This window comes from Delphinapterus leucas, chromosome 5, assembly GCF_059928025.1.
Source record: "Delphinapterus leucas isolate spDelLeu-1000000601 "Yukka" chromosome 5, BTC_Dleu_Yukka2, whole genome shotgun sequence".
Classification (NCBI taxonomy): domain Eukaryota; kingdom Metazoa; phylum Chordata; class Mammalia; order Artiodactyla; family Monodontidae; genus Delphinapterus; species Delphinapterus leucas.
The window spans coordinates 88,253,687-88,280,371 of NC_143133.1; the positions used below are offsets into that span (position 1 = coordinate 88,253,687).

Here is a 26,685-nt window from a genome sequence, read left to right on the forward strand (position 1 = left end):
AACACACACTGTTGACAGGAATGTAAATTGGCACAGACACTATGGAAAACAGTATGGAGCTTCCTCAAAAAATTAAAAAAAGAACTACCATATGATCTAGCAATCCCTCTTCTGAGTATATCCAAAGGAAATAAAAACAAGATTCCAAAGAGATATATGAACCCTCATGTTCACTGCAACATTGTTTACAATAGCCAAGCTATGGAAGCAACCTAAGTGTCTATCAATGGATGAATGGTTAAAGAAGATATGGTATTTACATATATGCAATAAAATATTATTCAGTCATGAGAAAGAAAATCCTGGCATTTGTGAACACATAGATAGTCCTTGAGGACATTAGCTAAGTGAAATAAGTCAGAGAGAGAAAGACAAATATTGCATGATGTCACATATATGGATATCACTTATACATATTGTACCATAAGTGTAATATAATACTGTGCTATACACTTTAAAGTTGCTAAGAGAATAGATCTTAAATGTTGTCACCACAAAAAAGAAATGGTAATTATGTGATGTAATGGAGGTGTTAGCTAATGCTACCATGGTGACCACATTGTCATATATAAGTTTATCAAATCAACACATTGTATTGTACATCTTAAAATTACACAATGTTATATTCAATTATATCTCAATAAAGTTGAGGAAAAAAATTAATCTATTCACCCAAGAAGCTGAAGAACTCCAAGTAAGATAAACTCAAAGATCAAGTACTTTATTCACTGCTGCATTTTCAGACCCTAAAACAGTGCCTAACACATAGAAGTCTCTCAGCAAATATTTGTTGAATCATTCAATAAATTATTCTTTATTTTGCAAATGAAAAGCCTGAAGCACAGAGAAGCAGAGTAATTTTCCCAAAGTCAAACAGCCAGTAAGTGATGGAGTCTGGTTTTAAATCCTGGCAGGCTGACAACAGAGCTCTCAATCTTAACCTCATGCTAGTGTACATCATGTACCAGCCCTAGAGGTGCTGAAGTGTTCAAATCTACATCTTCTGTCTGAAACCCATGTTACAGAATTAGCCATCTTCTACTGCCTCCCTCTGCTTCCATCTGAAGGACTTGACATTTCTGAACCATCGCTTCTCAGATCTTCAAAGACAGTGAGGTATAGTGGAAAGAAAATGAGCTCTAGTGTCATACAGACCTCGGTTTGGATCTCTAATTGGGCCCTATCTGAGGCTTGTCACCTTGGATAGGTAACTTGATGTGCTTCCCAATTTTCACATCATGGTAGGCATAGAGAATTATAATATTTCTACAGCACACTGGGGCTAGGTGCACTTGGTCAAAGGTGACTGGCCTGGAAATCCAGGTGCCTCATGCTCTTCCTACCCATCTCTAGGGCTAAGATGATCATAGGGGGGCACTCCTACAATTGATTTGCATACATAACTCTTGAAATGCTCTAATTTACCCAGTTTCCTTACCTTTAAAAATGGGGGGCTTCCCTGGTGGCGCAGTGGTTGAGAGTCCACCTGCTGATGCAGGGGACACGGGTTCGTGCCCTGGTCCGGGAAGATCCCACATGCCGCGGAGCGGCTGGGCCCGTGAGCCATGGCCGCTGAGCCTGCGCGTCCGGAGCCTGTGCTCCGCAACGGGAGAGGCCACAACAGTGAGAGGCCCGCGTACCGCCAAAAAAAAAAAAAAAAAAAAAATGGGGCACCGGTTCATTAAATGGGGCAAATGATGTCTATTTCACAGAGCCCTTGTGAACTATAAATAAACATCATAGACAAAATGCTTGCTATAGACTATCAATATGTAGGTGCTCAGTTGATGGCAGTTATCATCATGGTTACTATGATTAGTATTGTTTAAAAAGAAATAACAGGTCCCAAATAGATCACTTGTGCTGAGCCCCACTTCAGCAAACCAAGACTTAATTGCAGTTTCAACCTCTCCCAGGAATGTGACCTTTAGCAGTCAATCTGGAATCACCTGATCAACACTAGTAAGGTAATCTGCATGACAGACCCCACTCTTCCCCCAAAGGAAGGTGATCTTACCTGAAAAAATCCTTTCTTTTGTTTATGACTTCCTTGTCCCACCCCCTTTCTGTCTTTAAAAACCTTCCATTTTGTACAGCTCCTGGGAGTTCCTTTCTCTTTGCTAGGTGGGATGCTGCCCAATTCATGAATTGTTGAATCAAGCCAATTTGATCTTTAAATTACTCAGGTGAATTTTATTTTTTAACACTATTAACATCAGCAGTAGCATTTACTTACAGTTTCTATGGGCTCTCTATACCCAAGAAACAGCCTGGGCCAGATTTCATCATGCAGGTTTGTTTCTCTGCTTCCTGTAACACTGAAGTATTGTAGGACATTACTTTTAGTTTATTAATTTTGACTCCCTGTTCACTCAGTGACAAGGCACCTAACTGTGCACTGTGGGAGATTCCCAGGAATACAATCACAGACTCTCAGGACAGGATGAGACTACTACCCTGTTGAACTGCTTCCCTCAAAGGCTTGAGTCCCTTCTAAAACATTCACTGAATGAACATTTGATCAATTTTCCGATACCTCCAGTGACGAGAGTGTAAGCATCCAAAGAAGCCCATTCTAACTTGGGACAAGATTTATTAAAAATTCTTCTTTACATTGATTCCAATCCAGCTTCTGCATACTGATAATTTTTCAATCTGGAGCCATACTGAGGAGCTCCAATATATGTCATATAGAGCTCAGCTTGAAAGATCACATTCTAGGACTCAGACATACCTGGGATTGTCTGAAAAGAGGGAACCTGGATCTAGTCTAGGGTATTATTTGTAGGAGGAACTGGAGAGCTTCCTGGAAAAGAAGTCATTCATCTAATCAAAAACTAGCTGTGGAACAGTAGCAGATAGGAGCCATAGTCTACAAATACAGGAGAACAAGCAAACCACTTCTTTTCTATAATAACTTAATTTCTGACTAATAAAGTAACCTACTTTTATCATGCATTTGTTCACAGATGATGAAAGAAGAGCATATGAGTAGAGCCCAACGTCAGTCTCTGAGACTGTCTTCCAATCCTGCCCCTATGGTCTCATACTTAACTCCCAGGGACAGGAAGGGCCTTACAATGAAAAAAGAGATAGGGACTTTTCTGAAATTAAATAATTACTATCTACAAGTCTGTGCTGATAAATTCCAAAATCTCAATGAAATAAAAGGTTGATAGGAAAAATATATATAACAAAAACTCAAGAAAAATACCAAACATGAAAAGATCAATAAGCTTGGAAGAAATTGAACGTTATCAACTAATTACCTCTAATAAAAGATTTTAGAACCAGACAATTTTGCTGGCAGGTAATTCAGTTCATTTTATTAAGCTAGCATAACCAAAATAGCAGAGGTGACCAAAGAGGGTCTAAAATACAAAAGCTGGGGACTTCCCTGGTCGTCCAGTGGGTAAGACTCCATGCTCCCAATGCAGGGGGCCCAGGTACTACCCCTGGTCGGGGAAATAGATCCTGCATGCATGCTGCAATTAAGAGTCCGCATGCCACAACTAATAAGTCCACATGCTGCAGCTAAAAATACCAAAAAAGATCCCTCATCCCACAACGAAGGTCCCACGTGCCACACTAAGACATGGTGCAGCCAAAAATAAATAAATATTAAAAAAAATGAAATACAAAAGCTGTAAATCTCACCTATGTGGATTTGAAAGGTCAAAATAAAATAAGAGCAAATTTTGTAAACTGGAAACAAGTTTAAAAGATGGCTTTTCATTAGAGGAAGGAGTATACAGGGGTGCCAAGCACTAAATACCTATTTTTCTAAGATTTCTGGAAGGTATTTTATTCATTGTTCATTGTCTATATACCCTTGTTAGAATATAAGCTCCACAAAGGCAAGAATCTTGGTTTACTGGTATATCTCAAGCATCTAAACATTGCCTGGCATATAGGAGACATTCAAGTATTTGTTTCAAAAACAAATGCAATAAGAAGTTTGTTTTTTAATCATTATTACATAGTCCCAATGGCAAGATTTAATAGCAGGTTACAACATAACTGTCAAGTGAATACGTCCCTATGTCCATCTCATTTTCTGCTATTATTTATCATGACACAATTTGAGCTTGACTCATTTACTGCATGCCTACTTCAGATATAAAAGTTGCATTCCGTAGTTCTTATATGTAAGAGAAACTGCCAGTTGCCAATCTGATTTCAGTTTCTCTTGCTTTCTTGAAGACCATATACTCAACTAGAAGACCACTTTCTAATCTCCCTTGCAGACAGGTTGTGGTCAGATAATTAATATATCTGATTAATAATGAATATATCTGATAATTAAGATATACACGAGGGACTTCCCTGGTGGCGCAGTGGTTAAAGAATCTGTCTGCCAACGTAGGGAACACAGGTTCGATCCCCGTTCTGGGAAGATCCCACATGCTGCGGAGCAAATAAGCCCATGCGCCACAACTACTGAGCCCATGCGCTTCAACTACTGAAGCCCACGCAGCTAGAGCCCATGCTCCGCAACAAGAGAAGCCATTGCAATGAGAAGCCCACGCCCTGCAACGAGGAGTAGCCCCCGCTCACCGCAACTAGAGAAAGCCCGTGCGTGGCAACGAAGACTCAACACAGCCAAAAACAACAAAAAACAAAAAGAAAGCTGGGGGGAAATAAATAAAAACAAAACACAACGAAGCAAAGAAAGAAATGAAATGGATCTGACAGCAAATCAAAGTGCCATAATGACACAGAATTGAAAATTTCATTATGGGACCTACTTTCTGCCTGCCATATACTGTTTCTTCTTTGCTTTTGTGTGTGTCCTTCACTCAGCAACAGCTGAAAAGAGAAGAGTGTGAGAAAACTATCCATGTTCCTAACTATTGAAAGTAACAAGGAAGACTCAGTTCTCTGCTACTCACTGGACATATGACCTGAAACATATCAATTTATTTGGGCCTCAGTTTCTCCTTTTGAAAAATGGAAGAGATTGTCATAGATCAGTGATTCTCTAATGCAGCTCTTGGACCACCAACAAACTAAGAGGGGCTCATCTGTCCTAGGCGAAATGAACAATGTAGAAATCATGTAAGAAATTTAGTTTCTTTTTTTAAATAAATTTATTTATTTAATTTTATTTATTTTTGGCTGCGTTGGGTCTTTGTTCCTGAGAGAGGGCTTTCTCTAGTTGCTGCGAGCAGGGGTCACTCTTTGTTGCAGTGCGTGGGCTTCTCATTGTGGTGGCTTCTCTTGTTGCAGAGCACGGGCTCTAGGCACACAGGCTTCAGTAGCTGTGGCACATGGGCTCAGTAGCTGTGGCTCGTGGGCTTAGTTGCTCTGCGGCATGTGGGATCTTCCTGGACCAGGGCTCAAACCCGTGTCCCCTGCGTGGATTCTTAACCAGTGTGCCACCAGGGAAGTCCCAAGAAATTTAATTTCTTACATGAAATTAAGTTACTAAAATAAAAGATTGCCATTGATTCTGAGATCAAATATTCTTACCCATCTGGTGTTAAAATATTCCTCCCTCTATGAAGCAGTGGTGACATGATTTTAGGGGTGGCTTGAACGTCCTCACTAAGTAATACATTGCCATCCCAAAACTGACCTCCAAATTTGGGGTCTATGAAATCATTGAAAATCCACTGAAAAAAAATTTTTTTTCTGAGTGTATAATAACAAAAAGATAGTTCAGTTTGGAGACTGGTTGACCCAGGCTTCAATCCAGGCTCTGTTAATTACAGATTATGTGACCCAGGATGTGAATAGACTGTCTCTGCTTGAAAAGGTTATTGATCTTGAAAACCAAAAATCTGGAAACTCAGTTCCTTGCTGATCTCTAAAGGTCCTTGCAGCTCTGCTTTCTAAACTAATACATGGATGTCAACTGGAAAAATACACTTGAGTGATCAAATTAACTTTGACAAGCCAAAAACAGTGGATATTCTATACACTCCAGGGCTGAAATACAAAAGAGGAGGAAAAAACAGGCTGTGCATAAACATAAGAGAGAAAGATTAGAATTCTAACAGAATGCCTTCTGTATATGCTTGTTACACAACTATTATACGCCAATATACACATGAAAGAGTCATTTCATCACTCCTCCTGAAAACATAAGCTGTTTGTCATGAGATTTTAAAATTCCAGATTTTCTTCCTGAATTTCATACTCTTATTTGTATCAGTTTTGTGAACTCTCTCTCTAAAACCGGAGAAAACAAAGGGAACTGGCAAAATGAGAACTGAATAACTATATAGGGTCCCCAAGCTCCTTTCGGTCTTTAACACTGCCTCCCCACAGAGCTTGCAAAGTAGGACACACACACACACACACACACACACACACACACACACACTCACCCACAAAAGCCCCTTCTCCCCTGCAGTGTTTTTCCTCTGCCTCTGACAAAGTTGCCAAATCCAAATGTAGGTCACAGGCACCACCTAGAGGCATTAATCCCAAATCTGACTCTCATTTCTGTGAACTGATACAAGTCAGTTCAAAATCCAGATGAGTTCTCCCTCTAGTCACAGACTCGCAAATTAGTTAATCAAGTAAAGTGCTCCCATTTCTAAATGCTGTCAGGGGAAATGAGTAAGACTAAATGAAGAGATGTGCAAATAGACACATCCTGTCAAACTGTTGACTTATCTGTCTCACCATCTCATTCGTTAACATTTTGTGGTTTCACTTGCTGCCTATTCCAAAAGAAAGATGTACAACACAAAGGCCACAATTCTACCTTTGGGGGATCAGGAGATTATGAAACTGGAACCACAATAATTCCACACAAGCCTTAACTCAAGAAATAACATGCCCTTTTAAGAGCGAAAATGTGTCTGCAAGAAATGATATTAGATCCTCCAGTTGCCGCTGCTATTAGGGCCAAAAGAGTCCATTTCCAGAAAGTCCATCTTTCATGTGCCAGCTTTACCTCATCAGCAATAACAAGACATCTGAGTGCTGTTTTAATCATCTGCACATCTTGTCTAACTGGAATACACAGAGTCCCCAAGATGCAAAGGCTAATCTAAACCCAAGGTACCACAAATCATCATGCAAAGTTAGTTGATAGTTTAAAATAATGAGGAGCTATGAGCTTCCTATGCATAACTGAGTCCACAACTCAGGACACTGTTTTACAAATACCCCAAACTTTTAGGATATCAGCAATCTAACTTAGATGGCAGCTCTGCTTGGCAGAGATTATGTTGGCTATAGACACTGGAGTCCCATCTTCTAGCATCTATATCACCATCTAGCTTTGGGATCTATAGCTATTCATTTAACCTCTCAGTTTTCTCATCTGTAAAATGAAGAGGCTGCTTCTTATGAATTATAAAGCTCTACAGGCAGAAAAATATTTCATTATAATTTGAAAGTCTTAGGTGTAATAAAGCCTATAAAAAACCCCTGCCCTTTATTAGCATCGATACTTTTTCTACAAACCACTAGTGGGCAGTGTTGGGCTATCTGGTTAAGACACAACCTGCAGGGTGGGCGAAGAGATTCCTTTAGCACAGAACTGCCTCTGCAACTTTTCTCAGAACTGTCAGCAGGCCACCTGCCCATTGCTACCATCATTACCTCACCTGTGCTATAAGACACACCAATCAAGTAGATCAAGAAAAGTTTGAAGAATAAAATGCTCAACATTAGATTTTTTATTTTCACTGTAAGTTAATCATTAGGCCCCACTCTGATATTTTAAGTTTAATCTTTAATTAATCACTTCAATTACCATATTAATTCATTAAAATCATAATTTTTCAAAAGACTTAAGATCTCATTTAATAAGAATTATATAAATTTTTGCTTTATCCAAATAAATGTTTCTGAAAAGATGTAACTACATTTTTTATGATGACAAAAGAAATGTTTCACCTTTTAACTTCAGAAATTATTCAGAAAAATCACAAAAAAGCAAGCAGCCCCTCAAATATTAATGTTTTGAAAATATCACTGTTTATATTTTGTGGCTTATCCTTTGTGTAAGCATTTAACTTCTTTTTTAAATTTACTTTTTATTGAGGTATAGTTGATTTATAATACTAAATAAGTTTCAGGTGTACAACACAGTGATTCACAATTTTTAAAGATTATACTTCATTTATACTTATTATAAAATGTTGGTTATATTCCTTGTGCTGTACGATACATCCTTGTAGTTTGTTTCATACATAATAGTTTGTACTTCTTAATCCCCTATACTTACATTGCCCCTTTCCTCTTCTCTCTCCCTACTGGTAACCACTAGTTTGTTCTCTGTATCTGTGAGTCTGTTTCTGTTTTGTTATATTCACTAGTTTATTTTTTTTAATTTTACATGTAAGTGATAACATACAGTATTTATCTTTCTCTGACTTATTTCACTAAGCGTAACACTCTCCAAGTTCATCCATGTTGTTGCAAATGGCTAAATTTCATTTTTTATGGCTTAGTATTCTATTGTGTGTATATGTATGTATATATGTGTGTGTGTGTGTGTGTATATACACACAGACACACATCTTTATCAATTCATCTGTTGATGGACACTTAGCTTGCTTCCATATCTTGGCTATTGTAAACAATGCTGCTATAAACATTGGGGTGTATGTATCTTTTCAGATGACTATTTTTGTTTTCTTAGGATATATACCTAGGAGTGGAATTGCTGGATTATATGGTAGTTCTATTTTTAGTTTTTTGAGGAACCTCCATTACTGTTTTCCATAGTGGCTGCATCAATTTACATTCCCACCAACAGTGTACAAGGGTTCCCTTATTTCCACAACCTTGCCAACATTTGTTATTTGTGGTCTTTCTGATGATAGCCATTCTGACAGGTGTGAAGTGCTGTCTCCTCATGGCTTTGATTTGCATTTCTCTGATGATTAGCCATGCTGAGCATTTTTTCATGTGCCTTTTGGTCATCTGCATGTCTTCTTTGGAAAAATGTTTATTCAGGTCTTCTGCCTATTTTTTAAATTCGGCTGTGTGTTTTTCTGATATTGAGTTCTAAGAGTTATTTATATAGTTTGGATATTAACTCTTTGTTGGTCATATCATTTGCAAATATTTTCTCCCATTCCATTCCATAGGTTGCTTTTCATTTTGCCAATGGTTTCCTTTGCTGTGCAAAAGCTTTTAAGTTTAATTAGGTCCCATTTTTTAATGTCTGCTTTTGTTTCCTTTGCCTTAGGGGAGAGATCCAAAAAAATACTGCTACAAGTTATGTCAAAGAGTGTCCTGCCAATGTTTTCTTCTAGGAGTTTTATAGTTTATGATCTTACATTTAGGTCTTTAATGCATTTTGAGTTTATTTTTGTGTATGGTGTGAAAAAATGCTCTAATTTCATTTTTACATGTAGCTATCCAGTTTTCACAATACCACTTACAGAAGAGTCTTTCTCCATTGTATATTCTTGCCTCCTTTGTCCTAGATTAACTGACCATAAGTGCATGGGTTTATTTCTGGGCTCTCTATTCGGTTCCATTGGTCTATGTTTCTGTTTTTGTGCCAGTGCCATACTGTTTTGATTACTGTAGCCTTGTGGTATAATTTGAAGTCAGGGGGCATGAGTCCTCCAGCTCTGTTCTTCTTTTTCAAGATTGTTTTGGATATTCAGGGTCTTTTATGTTTTCATATATATTTTTAAATTATTTGTTCTAGTTCTGAGAAAAATGTCATTGGTATTTTGATAGGGATTGCACTGAATCTGGAGATTGCCTTGGATAGTATGGTCATTTTAACAATATTAATTCTTCCAATCCTAGAACATAATATATCTTCCCATCTGTTTGTGTCATATTCAATTCCTTTCATCAGTGTCTTATAGTTTTCTGAGTACAGGTCTTTTGTCTCCTTAGGTAGGTTTATTCCTAGGTATTTTATTCTTTTTTATGTGACTGTAAATGGGATGGTTTCCTTAATTTCTCTGATAGTCTGTTGTTACTGCATAGAAATGCATCAAATTTCTGTATATTAATTCTGTATCCTACAACTTTACCGAATTCATTAATGAGCTCTAGTAAGGTTTTGGTAGTGTCTTTAGGATTTTCTATGTATAGTATGATGCCATCTGCAAACTGTGTGACAGTTTTACTTCTTCCTTTCCAATTTGGATTCCTTTTATTTCTCTTTCTTCCCTGATTACTGTGGCTAAGACTTCCAATACTATGTTGAATAAAAGTGGCAAGAGTGGGCATCCTTGTTTTGCTCCTGATCTTACAGGGAATTCTTTCAGTTTTTCACCATTGAGTATGATGTTAGCTGTGGGCTTATCATACATGGCCTTTATTATGTTGAAGTGTGTTCCCTCTATACCCACTTTTTGGAAAGTTTTTATAAATGGATGTTGAATTTCGTCAAAAGCTTTTTCTGCATCTACTGAGATGATCATATGGTTTTTATTCTTTAACTTGTTAATGTGTATCACATTAATTGATTTGTGGATACCAAACCATCCTTGCATCCCTGGGACAAGTCCCACTTGATCATGGGATACTATCCCTTTAATGTATTGTTGGATTTGGCTTGCTAACATTTTGTTGAGGAGTTTTGCATCTACGTTCATAAGTGACACTATTCTGTAATTCTTTTAATGATAGCTTTGTCTGGTTTTGGTATCAGAGTGATGTTGGCCTCAAAGAATGAGTTTAGAACCATTCCTTCCTCTGCAACTTTTTGGAATAGCTTGAGAAGGAGAGGTGTTAACTCTTCTCTAAATGTTTGGTAGAATTCACGTGTGAAGCCATCCGGTCCTAGGCTTTTGTTTGTTGGGAGGTGTTGTTGTTGTTGTTGTTTAATTACTGATTCAATTTCATCTGAAAGAACCTCTATACATATTGTTCTATAATTTGCTCATCCCCCATTAATTATGTCATGAATATCTACGTCATTAATTACCTTCCCCATCATCTTCGTTAATGTCTACATAGTATTACATCACAGTCATAGGAAAAAACTGAGTCAACTACCTTTTTAGAAACTTAAGGTTCTTTCTGATTTCACAACACTGAAATGAATATTCTTATTGATACATTTCTATACACATTTTTGATATCTAAGCATAACGTACGGTTTAAAAAATCAGGCCACAATTACAGATGTTTCAATGTCCAGATGTCTTCATTTGAAGACATTTCAGACAGCTTGTTTTAAGTAGATTCCTGGGTATCTGAAGAAGCCTTGGGGTAACTGTTTTCTAATCTTCATTTTTACCAACTCGGATACTGTCTTAGTCCATTTGGGATGCTATAATAGAATACACAGACTGGGTGGCTTAAACAACGAACATTTATTTCTCATAGTTCTGAAGGCTGGGAAGTCCAAAAGCAGGGTGCCAGAAGATTCAAGGTCTGGTGAGGTCCACTCCCTGGTTCATAGATGGCCATTTTCTTGCTGTATCCTCACATGGCAGAAGGGGGCAGGAGCCCTCTAGGTTCTTTTTTTTTAAGGGTACTAGTCTCATTTACAGGAGCTTCACACTCATGCCTAATCGCCTCCCAAGGGCCCCACCTCTAAATAACATCATCTTGGGGGTTAATTTGGAAGTGGGGGGACACAAACATTCAGCCTATAGCAGATGCTTTGGTTTAAGTTACTGTAAAAGAATTAAAAAGTAAATGTCTTGGATCCATGTACCCCTATCCACTATTCCCATACAAATCTGGTTAATACTCCTCTCCAGCCAATACCCTCCTTCCTTGCATTCACATTTTAGGATTCAGTAGAGACTTGGATTTAAATCCAGATTGAATTACTTATTACTATGTACTATGCACCATTGAGCCTGAGATTTAACCTCTTTAAACCTTAATGTCTTCATTTGTCAACTGGGAATGATAACAGCCTATAACTTACCAGGTTCTTGCAAGGAGTAAATAAGCTAAAGCATGAAAAGCACTCAGGACAGGGTCTGACACAAGTACTATGAAATATGTGGTAAATATTGTTATTATTGTGTTCATTCAGAATTTATCAAGTGCCTGTTCGTGTGCTAGGTCTAAGGGGTAAAACCCTGTACCTGACACTCTTTCTGCCCTCATATTGCGTATGTGCTAATGAGGATACACATTCAAGTCAGTTACAATACAGTGTAATAAGGGCCATGTAGAATCAGGCAAGAGCTATGGATGCAAAGAAGAGGACCACTCAACACTAATGCGTGAGGCAAGGGAAAGTTCCCAGAAGAAACGACACTTCAACTGGAGGATGGTTGAAGTGCGAAGCAGTGTTGCTAGGAATGTGAAAAGTCCTGGGGGGAAAAATCAGGAATAGAGTGACTGCATAAATTAAAGCTGAGTGTATGAGTCACCATGTTGAAGACTTTGTATTCTATTTTTAAAAAACAGTGATTAGTAAAGCATTTTAGGCAGGAAACGGCAAGATTCTATTTCCTTTTGAGAAAGGTCTATAGCTACAGAATGAAGAATAGGCTGAAAAGACAAGACTGCAGGTAGAGAGCAGTTAGAAAGATGTTGTAGAAATCCAAGTGAAATAATGGTGGCTCACAGGTTCCAGCAATGGGGACTTACAGAAGCAGACACATGCAAAAGAATTTTATAACTTAGAGTATGAGGCAAGAAAGGAAGGTTACAGGAGAGGGTGAATTCAGGATATTTATTTCTCTAACCCGGGCAACTCGGTAGAGAATATAGAAAAAGGAAGGCGTTTGGTCAGAGGGTGATAATGAGTTGAACTTCAGGTATATTGAATTTACTCCCTACAGACAGCCACGTGGAAATGTCCAATAGTCAGGTAACGTTATTAGTCTCAAGCTCTAGAGAGCCAAAGAATTGGAGGTGCAGATTTTGAATACATAAGTGCATAGATGGTACTGTGGCCAAAGGAACCTCCTAGAGGAGGATGTAGCATGAGAAGATAAGACCTAGAAAAAACTCTAATGGTCAAGACTTAAGAGGAAAAGGAGACCACAAGGGAGGTATCGGAAATAGGAGAGGAAGACTCAAAGCATGCTTTGCCATGGAAATTAAAAAGGGTGCTTAAAGAAGAAAAAAGTGGTTAAGCATACCAAATGCTGCCAAAAGGTAGAAATCAAGAAGTGAAGCAAAATAAGGATTGAAAAAAGTTTGAGGAGGAATGTGGATGTTTATTGTGGTGGCACAGTATTTGAAGAGAAAGGGGGAATCCACATAGCAGACTGGGGATACCTGTCTGACTGCTCAAACCTCTAGAAATTACCAAAGGAATAAAAAAGGTATTAAAAAAATCTATAGCAGCAATGAAAAACGAGGCAATCATTAATGCAATAGAAATGATGAAGAAAACGTACGCAGGGAAGGAGTTACATGAAAGGTGGACGCAGTTCTGAGGGTACTCTAAGCTTGAAAATTTGGCAAATTTGAAGATAGACAAGGGAAAGGGCAACTGTCCGCTTGTTTTGAGCGCCCTTCAACCACTTGATCTTGCTTATGTCAAATAACAGCCAGCAGAGTCATCTAACAGCTATAATAAAAATGACTGTAAGTCCTTGAATTAGGGGGCAATGTAATGCCCTGAGTGGCCAGCTACACTTGAGAGGAACAAGGAGCACTCCTCATAGAAGAAGACATTATTGACACCTTCTGCCTTGCAGCCTTTCCTCACAATTACTGGAGGCTGCTACAATAACAGATGCTAGCAGAAGAAAGTCAAATCAAAGACAAGAATACAACGAAGAATGACCAAATAAGTAAAATCGTGCCCTGAAATATAAGCATCGACCTAAATACGCAAAAGAACTCCCGAGGAAATAAAACTGAAAGTTCTTTTAAAAGAAGTATAATTAATACCTTCAGAATCATTAAACAGAAAGATCCAAGTAGCAAAAGTAGGCTTACCCATGTAGCAAACGTCAGCTTTTGTGAAAAAAGAACTGATTAGAATACATAAACTTTTAAATATTGTAACTGAAATTGTCAGAGGAACCACTGACTGAAACTGCCCACCCTGGCCAGGCCCAATAGTAGCTACTAGCATGAGTTATCTTAAACAGGAGGTCCTGGTAAGGAACACAAAATTAACAAGGCACCACCAGCCGGAAGAATTCAGGAAAGGTCAAAAGGAGGCAGGAGAAGCCAGTCCACATGTCCTCCCAGAATCCTTCTCACTGGAACTGATCTTGGCTGAGCGATGTGCGTGCCACCGGGAAGGACCCTGAGTCAGAGTGATTGGCCAGAGATAACCCGGAAACTAATCCCATCACCATAAAACCTGAGACTGTGAGTCATGTGGCAGAGCAGTTATCCAGGGTTCCCTTATTCTCCTGCTCTCCGCCCGGGCGCCCCTTCCCAATAAAGTCTCTTGCTTTGTCAGCACGTGTGTCTCCTTGGACAATTCATTTCCAAGTGTTAGACAAGGGCCCACTCTTGGGCCCTGGAAGGGGTCCCCCTTCCTGCAACAAAATGAAACTAAGAGCACTGAGTAGACATAACTGCAGAATAGACACAGATGAAGAACAAATTAGTGAACTAGAGCACAATGCAAAAGTTCAAAGTAATGGCGAGTGGGAGGGAATGAAGAATGAGAGACTGAAGATAGCCAGTACAGACAACTTAAAAATAAAATGGCTAGGGAGTTCCCTCGTGCTCCAGTGGTTAGGACCTGGCACTTTCACTGCCATGGCCTGGGTTCAGGACCACGAAGAAGAACGAATTAGTTATTTGATTAGGCACTACCAGAAGCTCAGCTGTGTTTTAAAAACAGGCTCTTATTCACGAGTTCAGGGCCTCTTTCTTCAAGGTGCCACATTTTTCTGCTTCTGCTGAGCTGGCCCTGTGATGGCAAACTCCTGGGGAATCCCTTCTGAGTATTGGAAAAGATCCAGGAATGCTGGGACTTACTGGCCATAGCGTTTAGTGTTATACCCCAGAGGCCCGTCCTCCATACTGTTTGTGACAATGCAGTCTGGCTGGCCCAGGCCCTTTTCCCTAGGACTTAGAAGAACTAAAGGAAAGTAAAAATCAAAGCAGGAGCTTGCCAGGTGGATTTGGACACTCTCTATTGTGTTCCTGTCACTATAGGAGAGGTGTGGCCCAGTGTCACCTACAGGTCCCAACAGGAAAATCTTTCCCCACTGCACTGCCTCTCCCCAGCATTACCTCCTTCAGTCCTCTTTCTGCCGAGCAATGATAATAAGTACTGCCATTCTAAACAGCAATGCACTGGGATGCAGCCTAGCAGTGAGGAGGAGGTTTGCTCTGCAGAACAACACCCAGCCTATAGTTTCTGAAGAACAGGTCCATAAGAAGCAGTAAGCAGAGAACCAGAAGATGGGCAGTGCAGTAAGGCCTGCCCCTAAACAGGGTCAGGACTCACAGACCACACATCAACAAGCTCTCTGGCGTTGCTTGCTAGACCATGGAACTGTGAGAAAGCAAGTCAAGGGGAAGGCTGGAACGGTTTCAAAGTAAATATTTTGCCAGCAGAACCACAAGCCTGTTAACTCCCAAGGTGCCTCCCAGGCAGGAAAAGCAGTACCAAAAGGGAACTGGTGCAGCTCCAGAAGGGAAGCCCTCCCAGTGCTCATCTCACATGCGGCTGTGGGCAAGACAAACTAAAACGGCTTTATTTCCCCGTCAGGGAGCCCCAGGGGCTGTGTGTGTGCATGCGCTAGGAACCTGCAGCCACGCGGTGATTTCCCTTCTTCCCTACCTCAAATGGGAACTTTTCCTGTTTTCTTTCCCTTCCACTACTTATTATTGGACACGTAAGTATATTTCTTACCATGTAGAATCTCATGAACCTAACTGAGAGGCATATAAATTATTCAAAGACCTTGGATCTAAAAGTAAATGCAGGGCTTCCCTGGTGGCGCAGTGGTTGAGAATACGCCTGCCAATGAAGGGGACACGGGTTCGAGCCCTGGTCCGGGAAGATCCCACATGCCGCGGAGGAACTAAGCCCGCATGCCACAACTACTGAGCCTGCGCTCTACAGCCCGTGAGCCACAGCTACTGAGCCCGTGCGCCTAGAGCCTGTGCTCTGCAACAAGAGAAGCCACCACAATGAGAAGCCCGCACACCACAATGAAGAGTAACCCCTGCTTGCCACAACTAGAGAAAGCCCGTGCACAGCAACAAAGACCCAACGCAGCCAAAACTAACTAAATAAATAAATTTATTAAAAAATAAAATAAAAGCAAATGCAGGAATTATACGAAAATTGGGGCTGTCTTCTGTTAAGGAGAAATAGTTACATTATGTTTTAAGTTATATATTTATATAAATTACATATTTATATATAACAAATGTAATGTTCAAATTATATTAAAATATTAATTCTACATAATTATATATTAAAATTAATTACATTATAATAAATTATATTATATATACATATGCTGCTGAGCAGCTAAGAAGCTGGATGGAGAAGTCCCGTATCCTTTGAAAATCCATTCCTTCCCAACACTCCATTCACATGGTTTAGGTTGGAGTTACCCCAACACTGGATCTGGGGGTGGTAAACGTAACCCATATCTGGCCAAACAATATACTACACCCACACAAGCCAATCAAGGTCTTCCCTAGAACATTTTCTAGGAGTACAGGAAGCACTAACTGAAGAGATATTGTGAGCCTAGAGCTACTAGTGGCCATAGTTGCCACTTGAGCTTCAAAAATCAGGCCAACCCAAAGGAAAGCAAAGTTGAAAAATAAAAGAAAATGGTCCTGAGGACACTGTTTAAACTTCTAGGACCACCCATACCTAAACCCAACATTACCTATAAACTTTGTAGTTATATGAATAAATATAACCTCTTTTTTCTGAAGTTAGATTGAATTAGGGTGCCACTTACTGTGATCAAAAGAGGTCTTATAATCAAACTAAGTAATGGAAAAGTGAACTATAAATCAGGATTTAGGTGTTCTCTATCATTGAATGGGATGTAAAGTATGCTAGAGAGAAAAAACACTGGCAATATGAAGCCCTCTATTTTTTAGGGAGTATCCTAGAAAAAAATGGTTTATTAGAGAAAATAACTAACTTAAGCATCATATTAATGAAGTATTAATGTCAGAGTGCCTGGATATTGGACTGCAACAAAATTAAGACATATGTGGAGTATGGTATGGGACAAATGGGCTAAAACACATCAATATCCCACGTTGGGACTTCAAAATGCTGAAACTGCTGAGCCAGTGCTCGGTGGTGGTGGTCCGTCGTAACGGGTTTCCTAAATTTAAGAAATGGGTATTTTCCCAGAGGACTCACCCTGTTGTTGTGGGAAACCCTGGGACCCTCTGCTATTACCACATAATGATCTTAGTTCTCAAGGAAATCAGATGAATTGGTAGATCGTGACAACTCTCTCTTCTTCTTCCAACTACATACTGCAATTATCTGTCTGTCCCTTCTGAGGGTACATAATGCTACAAAGAAAGTGAATGTATAATGCTTGTGAAATTATTATGAAACAGCCTTCTTTCTGTCTGCAAAACATGCTTGGTCTTTATATATACATTAAAAATAGTGTAAGAGAAAAAAATAGTGTAAGAGACCCGAGAACCTTCCACTGGGTCCCTGCAACTGTTCCTCTCTACTCCCTTCTACATATGACCTTAGCCCCTTGTTGTTCTCCACTGCTCTGGATAAAATCCATGCCCAAACCACGGCTATGAATCAGCACAAACTATTCCTCACTCTAAGGAGAACACCCTTGACTAATTTTCCAAATCATCTAAATGTTAAGTGACCCTTCGTGCTAAACTCTACAATTTTGCCCTCCTCCCCCATGTCAGAATGTTCCATTGGACCTTCTCAGGGCCCGTATTTTAGAATAAAGATTTATGCTAATGGTGGTCTGGGTGATTACTGTCTACAACAAAAGATAGGGGGAAACAATCCCTTTCCCTTCAATATACTGGATGAGATAAGAAAGTTTTGATTTAATATCACCCCAGGTCCACAATTTCTTTCCCAAAGAAAGCAAGAAAGAATACTTCCTTCCAGAGCAGGCTAAGTCTTGTCTGATGGCAGCAGACCTGCAATCTGACCCCTCAGACCAATTGAACTGGTACCATTTTAAACCCATTTGAAGACTTCAAACCCATTTGGCCTCAGAGAGAGGCGAGTGTGCACATAATATCTGAATATACCTGGGAATAAAAGAGAAGAAAAACCTTGTAGACGAGTCAAAAGCAGTCTTATGGCAAGAAAGGAAAAGTCAGATGAAACAAAGGAAAGGTCTAGCTCAGAAAAAAAAAAAAAGTTAATCCTACATTTTAGGGAACAAAAACACCAAACCTCTGGGATTCCAACTACCTTTCAGCAGCTGATCTAGAGAAAGTGCTTGGGAACGCAAATTCCCTGGACATAATGGTGCATCTAGACAATCTCATTATATTTGGTAACTCTTTGGAAGAACAAGAGAAGAGACTTTAAACCAGTAGACCAGGGCTTCCCTGTTGGCACAATGGTTAAGAATCCACCTGCCAGGACAGGGGACAGGGGTTTCTCTGGTCTAGGAAGATCCCACATGCTGCGGAGCAACTAAGCCCGTGCGCCACAACTACTGAGCCTGCGCTCTAGAGTCCATGCTCCGCAACAAGAGAAGCCACCACAATGAGAAGCCCACGCCCCACAACGAAGAGTAGCCCCCGCTCGCTGCATCTAGAGAAAGCCCACATGCGGCAACGAAGACCCAATGCAGCCAAAAATAATTTATTAATAATAAATAAATAAAGCAGTAGACCATCTCAAAAAGGCGAATCTGAAACTTCATGGTAGTCGTCAATTGTACTGTATCTACTGTATCCCTGTCAAATATGTGGGGCACCTGTTATCTCAGCCAAAGGCAAACACAAAATCCCTTGGAAGACTTGCTCAAACACTGGCCCTGTCCCATGCACTTTAGAGAACTAAAGATCTTATACCTGGGAGTTATCAGTGGGCTGTTGTTGTTTTTTAAGGATTTGGATTTCCAATTCCTCTCACTATTTTGACTTGAGGCTACACGTTCACTAGGTTACCACCTTGTCTTCTCTCTCCTCTGATGACCCCCAGCAGCCTTGGGCACTGATAGAGGAGTGGAGTCATTCTATCCTGGTCCCACTGGGAGAAGAAGCCAGCAGGCAAGCATTCTATGCATAAGTGGATTGACTTCTCAGTGTCACTGTACCAACATCTGACCTACATATGACACACTCACATCTGTTTGGAAGGCTTAGGGGCAGTGCAATATAAGATGATTCCAGAGAAGAAAAGAACAGGAACAGCTGGTTGCCTTTGCTAGTTGAGGGACTATGGAATTACAGAGCTTTGTACTCCACTTACAAACCAGAATTTTTAGGGAATGCCCTGGTGGTCCGGTAGTTAGGACTCCTTGCTTCCACTGCCATGGGCCCAAGTTCAATCCCTAGTTGGGGAATCAAGATTTTGTAAGACACGTGGTACAGCCAAAAAAAAAAAAGTACAAACTAGAATCTTTAGCACTGGAGTGGGCTATTAGATATAAATTTACAGAATGAAGAGGTACCATTTCAAGTGTGAGCTCATAATTACTCCCTTATCTTCCTATTCTGTGTAAACTGGATGCTTCCCAGGACTACTGTAAGGTGGTATTCTCAAACTATAATTTCAGCATCTATTTTCAGTCTGGGGTAACCATGGAGATTCATGTGTCCCACCAGCAAGGGCATCAAAACAGTACGGAATACTGGAGGAGAGAGAAAGTGGCGAGTAGACAGGTACCTGAGAACCCACGCCTCTGTACCTGGGCATGTATAAAGCCCTAAACTATATAAACCTAACCCTACTGTATCTCAGATGGAGGTTGAGGACTGGTGAAAGTCTGTCTGGAACATCTGAAGCTTCAGATGGGGTGAAGGGAGAACTGAGTCCTACTTGTGAGGATGAAATGGGAATAAAAGCATTCTTGAAAAAAATGGCTGTGGGTGCAGCTGGCACCTCCTCAGAAATGCTGCCCATGGGAGGCTGAGGTCTATGCATCTCAACTTTGGACACCTGGGGAACAGAGGCACCCCGAGAGCTCATGTAGAAATGCTTCTTCTCCAGGACAAAGAGAGCTGAGTGTCTTGACTAAAATGTGACTCTGGTGGCCAGTGCATTCATTTGAGCATATTACCCACCACAGTGGGCTATCCAGGATAATTTTAATGAACAAACTCATAGAATGCATACCCATGAAGCTTTTTCATAAAATCAGAGAGTAATATCTGTATACACACTTTTGTTGGTGGATCAATCACTTTACTTCCTACCCTCAAGAAGGCCACATTCTAGCCTAGACATTATGGGGAAAAATATCTCTGCTTTACTCTATGTGGTCAAGGGGGAAAGACTGAGAGGTGGTTACTAAAGAAATGTCTCATTTGGCAGGGCTTTTTTAAAAAAAACGTCTATTCCCTTTTATCCTCAGAAAACCCCCAATCCTGAGAATTTTAATAGAACTTCATCGACAAGGAATGTGAGCAACTCTGCATATAGAAAATAACAATGGAGCCAATGTGTGGGTTGCCACGCCTACAAGGCCACCAGGAATTACCAGCTGCATGACGGACTCACCTTTTTTGATTTCTGAATATGTGCCCTGCTTCCATTAAACAATTTTAGGGTAAGTGACAAGGTGTCAGAGCTGTTAAGCTGGCGCTGAGTTGGGGGAATGAACATCTTACCCCTTGGGCAGTTCGGCACATCACTGACATACAGAAAAGACAAGTTACTCATGTGCAGCAACAGGAATGGCAAGCCAGATATTGGTTCCGGAAATGTCACTTGTGCATTCCAGACATATAAACAACTGACTACTGGAAGCTTATCATATGTAGTGGTAGACGGGTTAGGTTCCCGGAGGTGGATGATGTCAGAGACCATGGTCAGGATTATCTTGGTAAGGCATTTTAGTAAGCTCCTGCCCACAGGAAGATGGTAGGGAGAAAAGACACCCTGCCCAAGGCACCAACATTAACGTCCAAGACACAAATTGGAGGGATTACTCTAAATAGTGTCAGAAAGTGACCCTGCTCTCCCCACCACCATCTAAAAGAAACAGGGGGCTACAGATAGGAACAAAAAGGGAGGAGATGATGGGAGATGGAGTGACTCCTTAGATCTAGATAGTGCAGTGACAACATGGAAGACAGAGGAGTACATTCATCTCCACAGATCTTGATTTAGAAGTGGTAGTGCTTAGACATGAGAAACAAGGTCAAAAAATGTGCCTAAATTAAGGATCTTGAGATGGGAAGATCATCCTGGATTATCAGAGCAGCCCAATATAATTACAAGAGTCCTTATAAGAGGGAGGCAGGAGAGTCATAGTGAAAGAAAGAGGTAAGACAAGAGAGAGAGACTGGGTGTGTGTGAAACTAGAGTCTCTCCTAAAGCCTCCAGAAGGAACGCAGCCCTGTGGATCCATTTCAGACATCTGACCTCCAGAGTTGTAAGATAATAAATGTGGGGGTTTTTTTTCTTTGTTTTTGTGTGTGTGGGGGGGGTTGTTTTAAGTCACTAAGTTTGTGATAATTCACTACAGCAGCAACAGGAAAATAACACGTGGCTTGAACTTCAAAATTTGGAATTGTGGCTAACTGCTCCATCTCTTAAGGTGGTGGAGTCTATGAAATCTCTCAATCCCAGCTTCTTTTTGCAAGATGGTGTAATTTTGCCTCCCCTCTTATCATAAGCTTTCTCTGCTACCCTTGACTTCTTTGCAACGTCCTAGTCTTATCACGCATGGGAGTTTGGGCTGGTGGATGGCTGGTCTAGCATTCGTTGTGCATGAATCTGTTCCCCAACTGAGAGATTTAATCGGTCCAGCTTGAGCTACCTGAACAACGCTGACCCAATCATCTATGGCCTGCAATGGGAATGACTTGTCACCTGGTAAAAAAACTTACTCCTGAAGGGTGGAAAGGAAATTACAAACATAGCAAACATAACAGGTGAAACAACTGAGTGGCAAAGCTGTCTGATGGGACATCTGTTTAGCTATCGAAGTCACCCAGTGTGATGGCAGGACTGAAGATAAGAGAGGAAGACAGTAAATAAGAGGGGTGACCAGGCAAGCAGATGTTGGGAAAAAAAGAGGGTAGGCAGTGGTAGATCCAGTTGGCATTTATATCAAGAGAAAGTTATTTTTACGTAAGAGTAAGGGAATAGTAATCTATGAGTAAAAATTGGAGGTCCCTTACTTTCTACCATCCTGAGTTACAAGGGAAGTGAGGAAAGAAAGATGAAAAGGCTGTGGAAGTTCTGGGGAGTTCTGTTTATCATGAAGATAAGAGGAGCAGAGTGGAGAGGTTTGGGAGACTAGGGATACAGTGGGAAACTTAGTTAAGAGAAGGGAAACCTAGATCAGAATGAGAAGGAGAGCTCCAGAGTCAACAGATGACAGAAAGAACCAGTGATCAGGCATAATGGACTTAGGCAACCACATGTTTTCTCAAATAATTAGCTCTAGCTGTGCCCTTCTGCAGGGGTTGGTATCCACTCAAGAGAAACATACTAAAGCCTGGTGGGGTTATTTCTGAATGTGTTCTAGCTCGTAAGAGCAGGACAGCACTGAAATCTGGTTCCAGGGACCAATCCCTTTGGGGCAGCCACTTTTCTTTTACTACCGTTAGAAAGATTCTTAAAATGTTTTTAAAAATATCACTTCTTCACAGAATATCTTGATGACATCATGTCTTTCCAAAGCCTTTTTGAAGGCATATGTGTGTGTGTGTGTGTGTATAAATATATGTGTGTGCATGTATATACATATATATATTTTTTCCTCTTTCACCATAGCAGCTAGTTTGGGAATAGTGGGTTATAAAAGTAACAAATAAGTCAATCTGGCTATATACCAAATTGTTAGGTTCTTTTTGGCAGATAATGATACTCTTTCAAGAGTTTGATAGGGGTGAATATTAGTAATTCCCCCATCCCACTCTCCAATCTCACTAGCAAGTTAAAATGAAAGCAAGCCTCAGACTAAACTCTATCACATATACATTTATTAAACAAAAATATTTGATTAGCAAGTAGACACAAAAAGTTCAGCTCTGTGCTCTGAGCTCAGAGAAATCCCAGACCCTGTCCTTTAGGTGATCTCATCACATCTGGCATGAAGACTTACTACAGGCAGGGTTCTGTTATCCTTCGAAGGAATCAGAACTGCTCACACAGATTAAGCCTTAGGACCATCACTGAGGTTGCAGGTACAGACCTCATCAGATTCTTATCCCCTATGCATTCAAATGTAGGCATGTCTCTAAACGATCTCAACCAATCCAAATGCCTTCATACAACTAATGTGACCAATGAGAATCCATTTCAGATAGCCATTGTGGCGATTAAAAAGCCACTAATTTCATCAAATAAAACCCTGTGATACTGTAATATAATAAGAAATATGTATTTGGTCTTCATTCATGATTCCTCCTGGCACACAGCTCCTAGCACACTTGTAATTTCCTAGGTGAAAAGAGCAATAGAAGGATCTTTTGTTATGCTATTTGGTCTTTTGTGCACCTCAAACAGCTCCTAAAGGAGCTGTGAGTTTTGTTATTCATAACAAGGCCCTTTCAAACACAGCTGAGTTTATAGTAATGAGGTAATTTTTGGAAAGCCCCTCCTGGATAACCAAAGGACGGAGGCTGAATGCCAGAGGAACCAACCACAAGATCAGAGGGTTGAAATGGAAACTTTCAGCCCCATCCCTTGACCTCTCAGGTGGGGAAAGGGGCTGGAGACCGAATCCAATCACCAATGACCAATGATGTAATCACTCGTGCCTACGTAATGAAGCCTGCAGAGCATAGGAGCTCTTTGTACCCAGCCCTACACATTGACCCAGGCAATCCTTCCATTTAGCTGTTCCTGAGTTGCATCCTTTATAATAAATGGGTAATAGTTAAGTGCCTTCCTAAGTTTTGTGAACTGTTCTAGCAAATTATCAAACCCAAGGAAAGGGTTATGGAAACCCCAGATTTGCAACCAAGTCGGGCAGAGGTTGTAGGTAATACTTCAGATTGGTGTCTGAAGTGGGGGGCGGGGACGGAGGACAGTCTTGTGGGACTGTGCAATCTGTACTGACTCTGTAAGCAGATAAGGTAGGGGGTGAACCAGGCATGGCTTCCTTGATTTGAGAGAAGCCATTTTGGCCCTAAGCCATTTTGTGATCTAAGCCTGCCTAGAATGCTTGCCCTTGAATACGTCTCTATAATCAATGATCATAAGGGAATGCAGGAACAAAGGAAATGCAGTCAAGAAACAACAGTTCAGAGATGAGAGTCCTAGTTCCTCCTCAAGGGATATACATAACAATCTGATACATTATCTTTGAGTTCTGAAAGCACTAAGGCCCCCATCCAGGTGGAGGATGCTAACTACACACTGAGACCTCAGATAGGTCAGAACCTAAGGAATGATGATGTTAACCTTTTCTGACCCTTGGGAGCTTGGACTCTGTCGACCTTTGCCCCAATTCTGTGCTGAATTCTCCTCTGCTCTAGCCCCTTCCTGAATGTGCACATATCCTTAGCTTAAAACTTCCCCAATTTTGCAGTTCGGGGAGACATTCCTTTTGGAAAATCCCCCGTGTCCTCCTTATTTGCTGCAAGTTATAAATCCTTTCTTCTCCTGATCTTTGGCTTGTTTGTGTCTCTTGTCTGGGCACCCACCAAGAGGCAAACCCAGTTTTCAGGTGAAAACTCCAGGTAGTATCAGAACTGAACTAAATTGTAGGACACTCAGTTGGTGCCTGCAAAGAACTGGAGAACTGCTTGGTATGGAGAACACACACACGCATTTGGTGGCCAGAAGGGTTCTGTGGGTAGTGTAGAGAGGAAACAGAATTTTCCATTAGTTGTGAGTTTTTCTTTCAAATCCATTCTGCTGTGATGAGATATTCCACTTTAAATTTTCTACTTTTTCTGACCATCGCTTTCCTGCAAGTTGGAAATATCATGATGTCTGGTAATGTCAACATACATTGTGTTCTTTCAGCACAGCGATAGTGTCACTGCATAATAAACACAATGTTTTGCCATCTAATTCAATAACAAAATAATCCATACTCTACTGTGCTTTAAAAGTATGACATATAAAATCCACTTTTCTTATTTTGACTGGATATGAACTGGTAATAAAAAATAAAATGTCGCAGTAGGGCAGTACACATGAAATGCTGCGGAGTTATAACTGCATCACTAAGATCTGTGTGCTGAGCAGAGTATGAAGCACTGTGACATAAAATCTCTGTCACAACCACTCAGCTCTGCAGTTGAAGCATGAAAGCCACAGATAATACATAAACAAACATGGCTGTGCACCAGTAAAACAGTGAAATGTGAACTTCACATAATTTTTATGTGTCACAAAATATTATCTTTTCATTCTTTTTCAATCATATAAGAATGTAAAAACTATTCTTGGCTTTCAGGCTGTACAAAAAAGGGCAGTGAGCTAGATCTGTGGCCCATGCGTCCTCAATTTAAGGATGCCTGATTTAAACCACCATATGACCATAAAACTGTGCGGCATAGGCTGAAATACATTCAATTCTCATTATTCACGGTAGTTTTGTTCTATAAAGCCACCCATCACTCCTAGAGGAAATTCAGAGTTAGGCTCCTTAAAGCCTTTGGTCACAACAACCAATTTCATCAACCAATCAAGACATAATCACGTCCTATGTGTGTTTCTGTTTAAAGACATCTTATTTAATATATATTGTTGATTCATTAACACTGAACTCATGGCCAGTAGCACTGTAACTCACACTGGAAAAAGGCTTACCTAACACATATTTTCTCTGTGAGGACATCACAGTCTTCTTGTACTTAGTGCTCGGGGGCCATCTTAAACAGAGAAATCATCACCAAAAAGTGTAAAAATGAGAAAAACATGGCACTAAATAGACCACAAGAAGGACACGTTTACAGTATGAGAGCTGAAACAAAACGCAGTGTCACTTGATTTGACTGCTGCTGGGAATGTGTGCACTGGTCTCAAATTTTTTGCTGCTCTGAGCATGCAGCCACACGTCTGCTAGTAACAGCAAAAATATCACAAGCGGGCTTCCCTGGTGGCGCAGTGGTTGGGAGTCCGCCTGCCGATGCAGGGGGCACGGGTTCGTGCCCCGGTCCAGGAGGATCCCGCACGCCGCGGAGCGGCTGGGCCCGTGAGCCATGGCCGCTGAGCCTGCGTGTCCGGAGCCTGTGCCCCGCAACAGGAGAGGCCACAGTGGTGAGAGGCCCGCGTACCGCAAAAAAAAAAAAAAAATCACGAGCATTTTACAAATAAATTTTAGTGAGTAGTGAATTCACAAATATGAAACTGTGAATGAGGATCGACTGTATTTTAAAGTAAAGTAACACATTGTGATGTAGATAGGTGAGAGTTAAAGGAAGAAAATATTTCATTTTAAAATCTCTACTTGGTTGTGACTGTAATTTTAAACGGGAATTTCTGGTTTTCACTTGCATCCCAAAATGGAACATCTGTATTTGAAAACTCATATAAGCACAACTGAAGCTTCTATAAGGAAACCACAAAAGGAGAGTTTCCTACCTATAGCAACACATGGGACACATTATGAGTAACATGGAATAAGAAGCTGTTAATTCTCAGATATACAATTCATATTTTTAATACTCCTTACCCTCAGAAGCATCCATCACTCAGAGAAAAGCCAGGAAGTTTGAGGTTATCATTAGAAGAAATTCCTCAAATTATCAATTGTACTACCGTTGGAACATGCAGAAATGCAGCTGCAA

At 40.4% G+C, this 26,685-nt stretch overlaps 1 protein-coding gene across 2 annotated transcripts in view; it reads right to left on the bottom strand.

The window, feature by feature from the left end:
* Positions 1-178: 178 nt before the first annotated feature.
* The window catches only part of COX18 (cytochrome c oxidase assembly factor COX18), a 41,149-nt gene continuing 14,642 nt past the window's right edge, over positions 179-26,685 (bottom strand). Inside the window, exons 7-8 of one of the 2 annotated variants that reach the window (XR_016393326.1) lie at positions 26,571-26,679; positions 182-24,734 (exon numbers count right to left, since the gene is read on the bottom strand). The gene's annotated coding sequence lies outside the window, so the exon portion shown is untranslated. Of the gene's footprint in view, positions 26,680-26,685 lie in introns of both variants that reach the window. The other variant, XR_016393325.1, reaches the window with a different exon arrangement.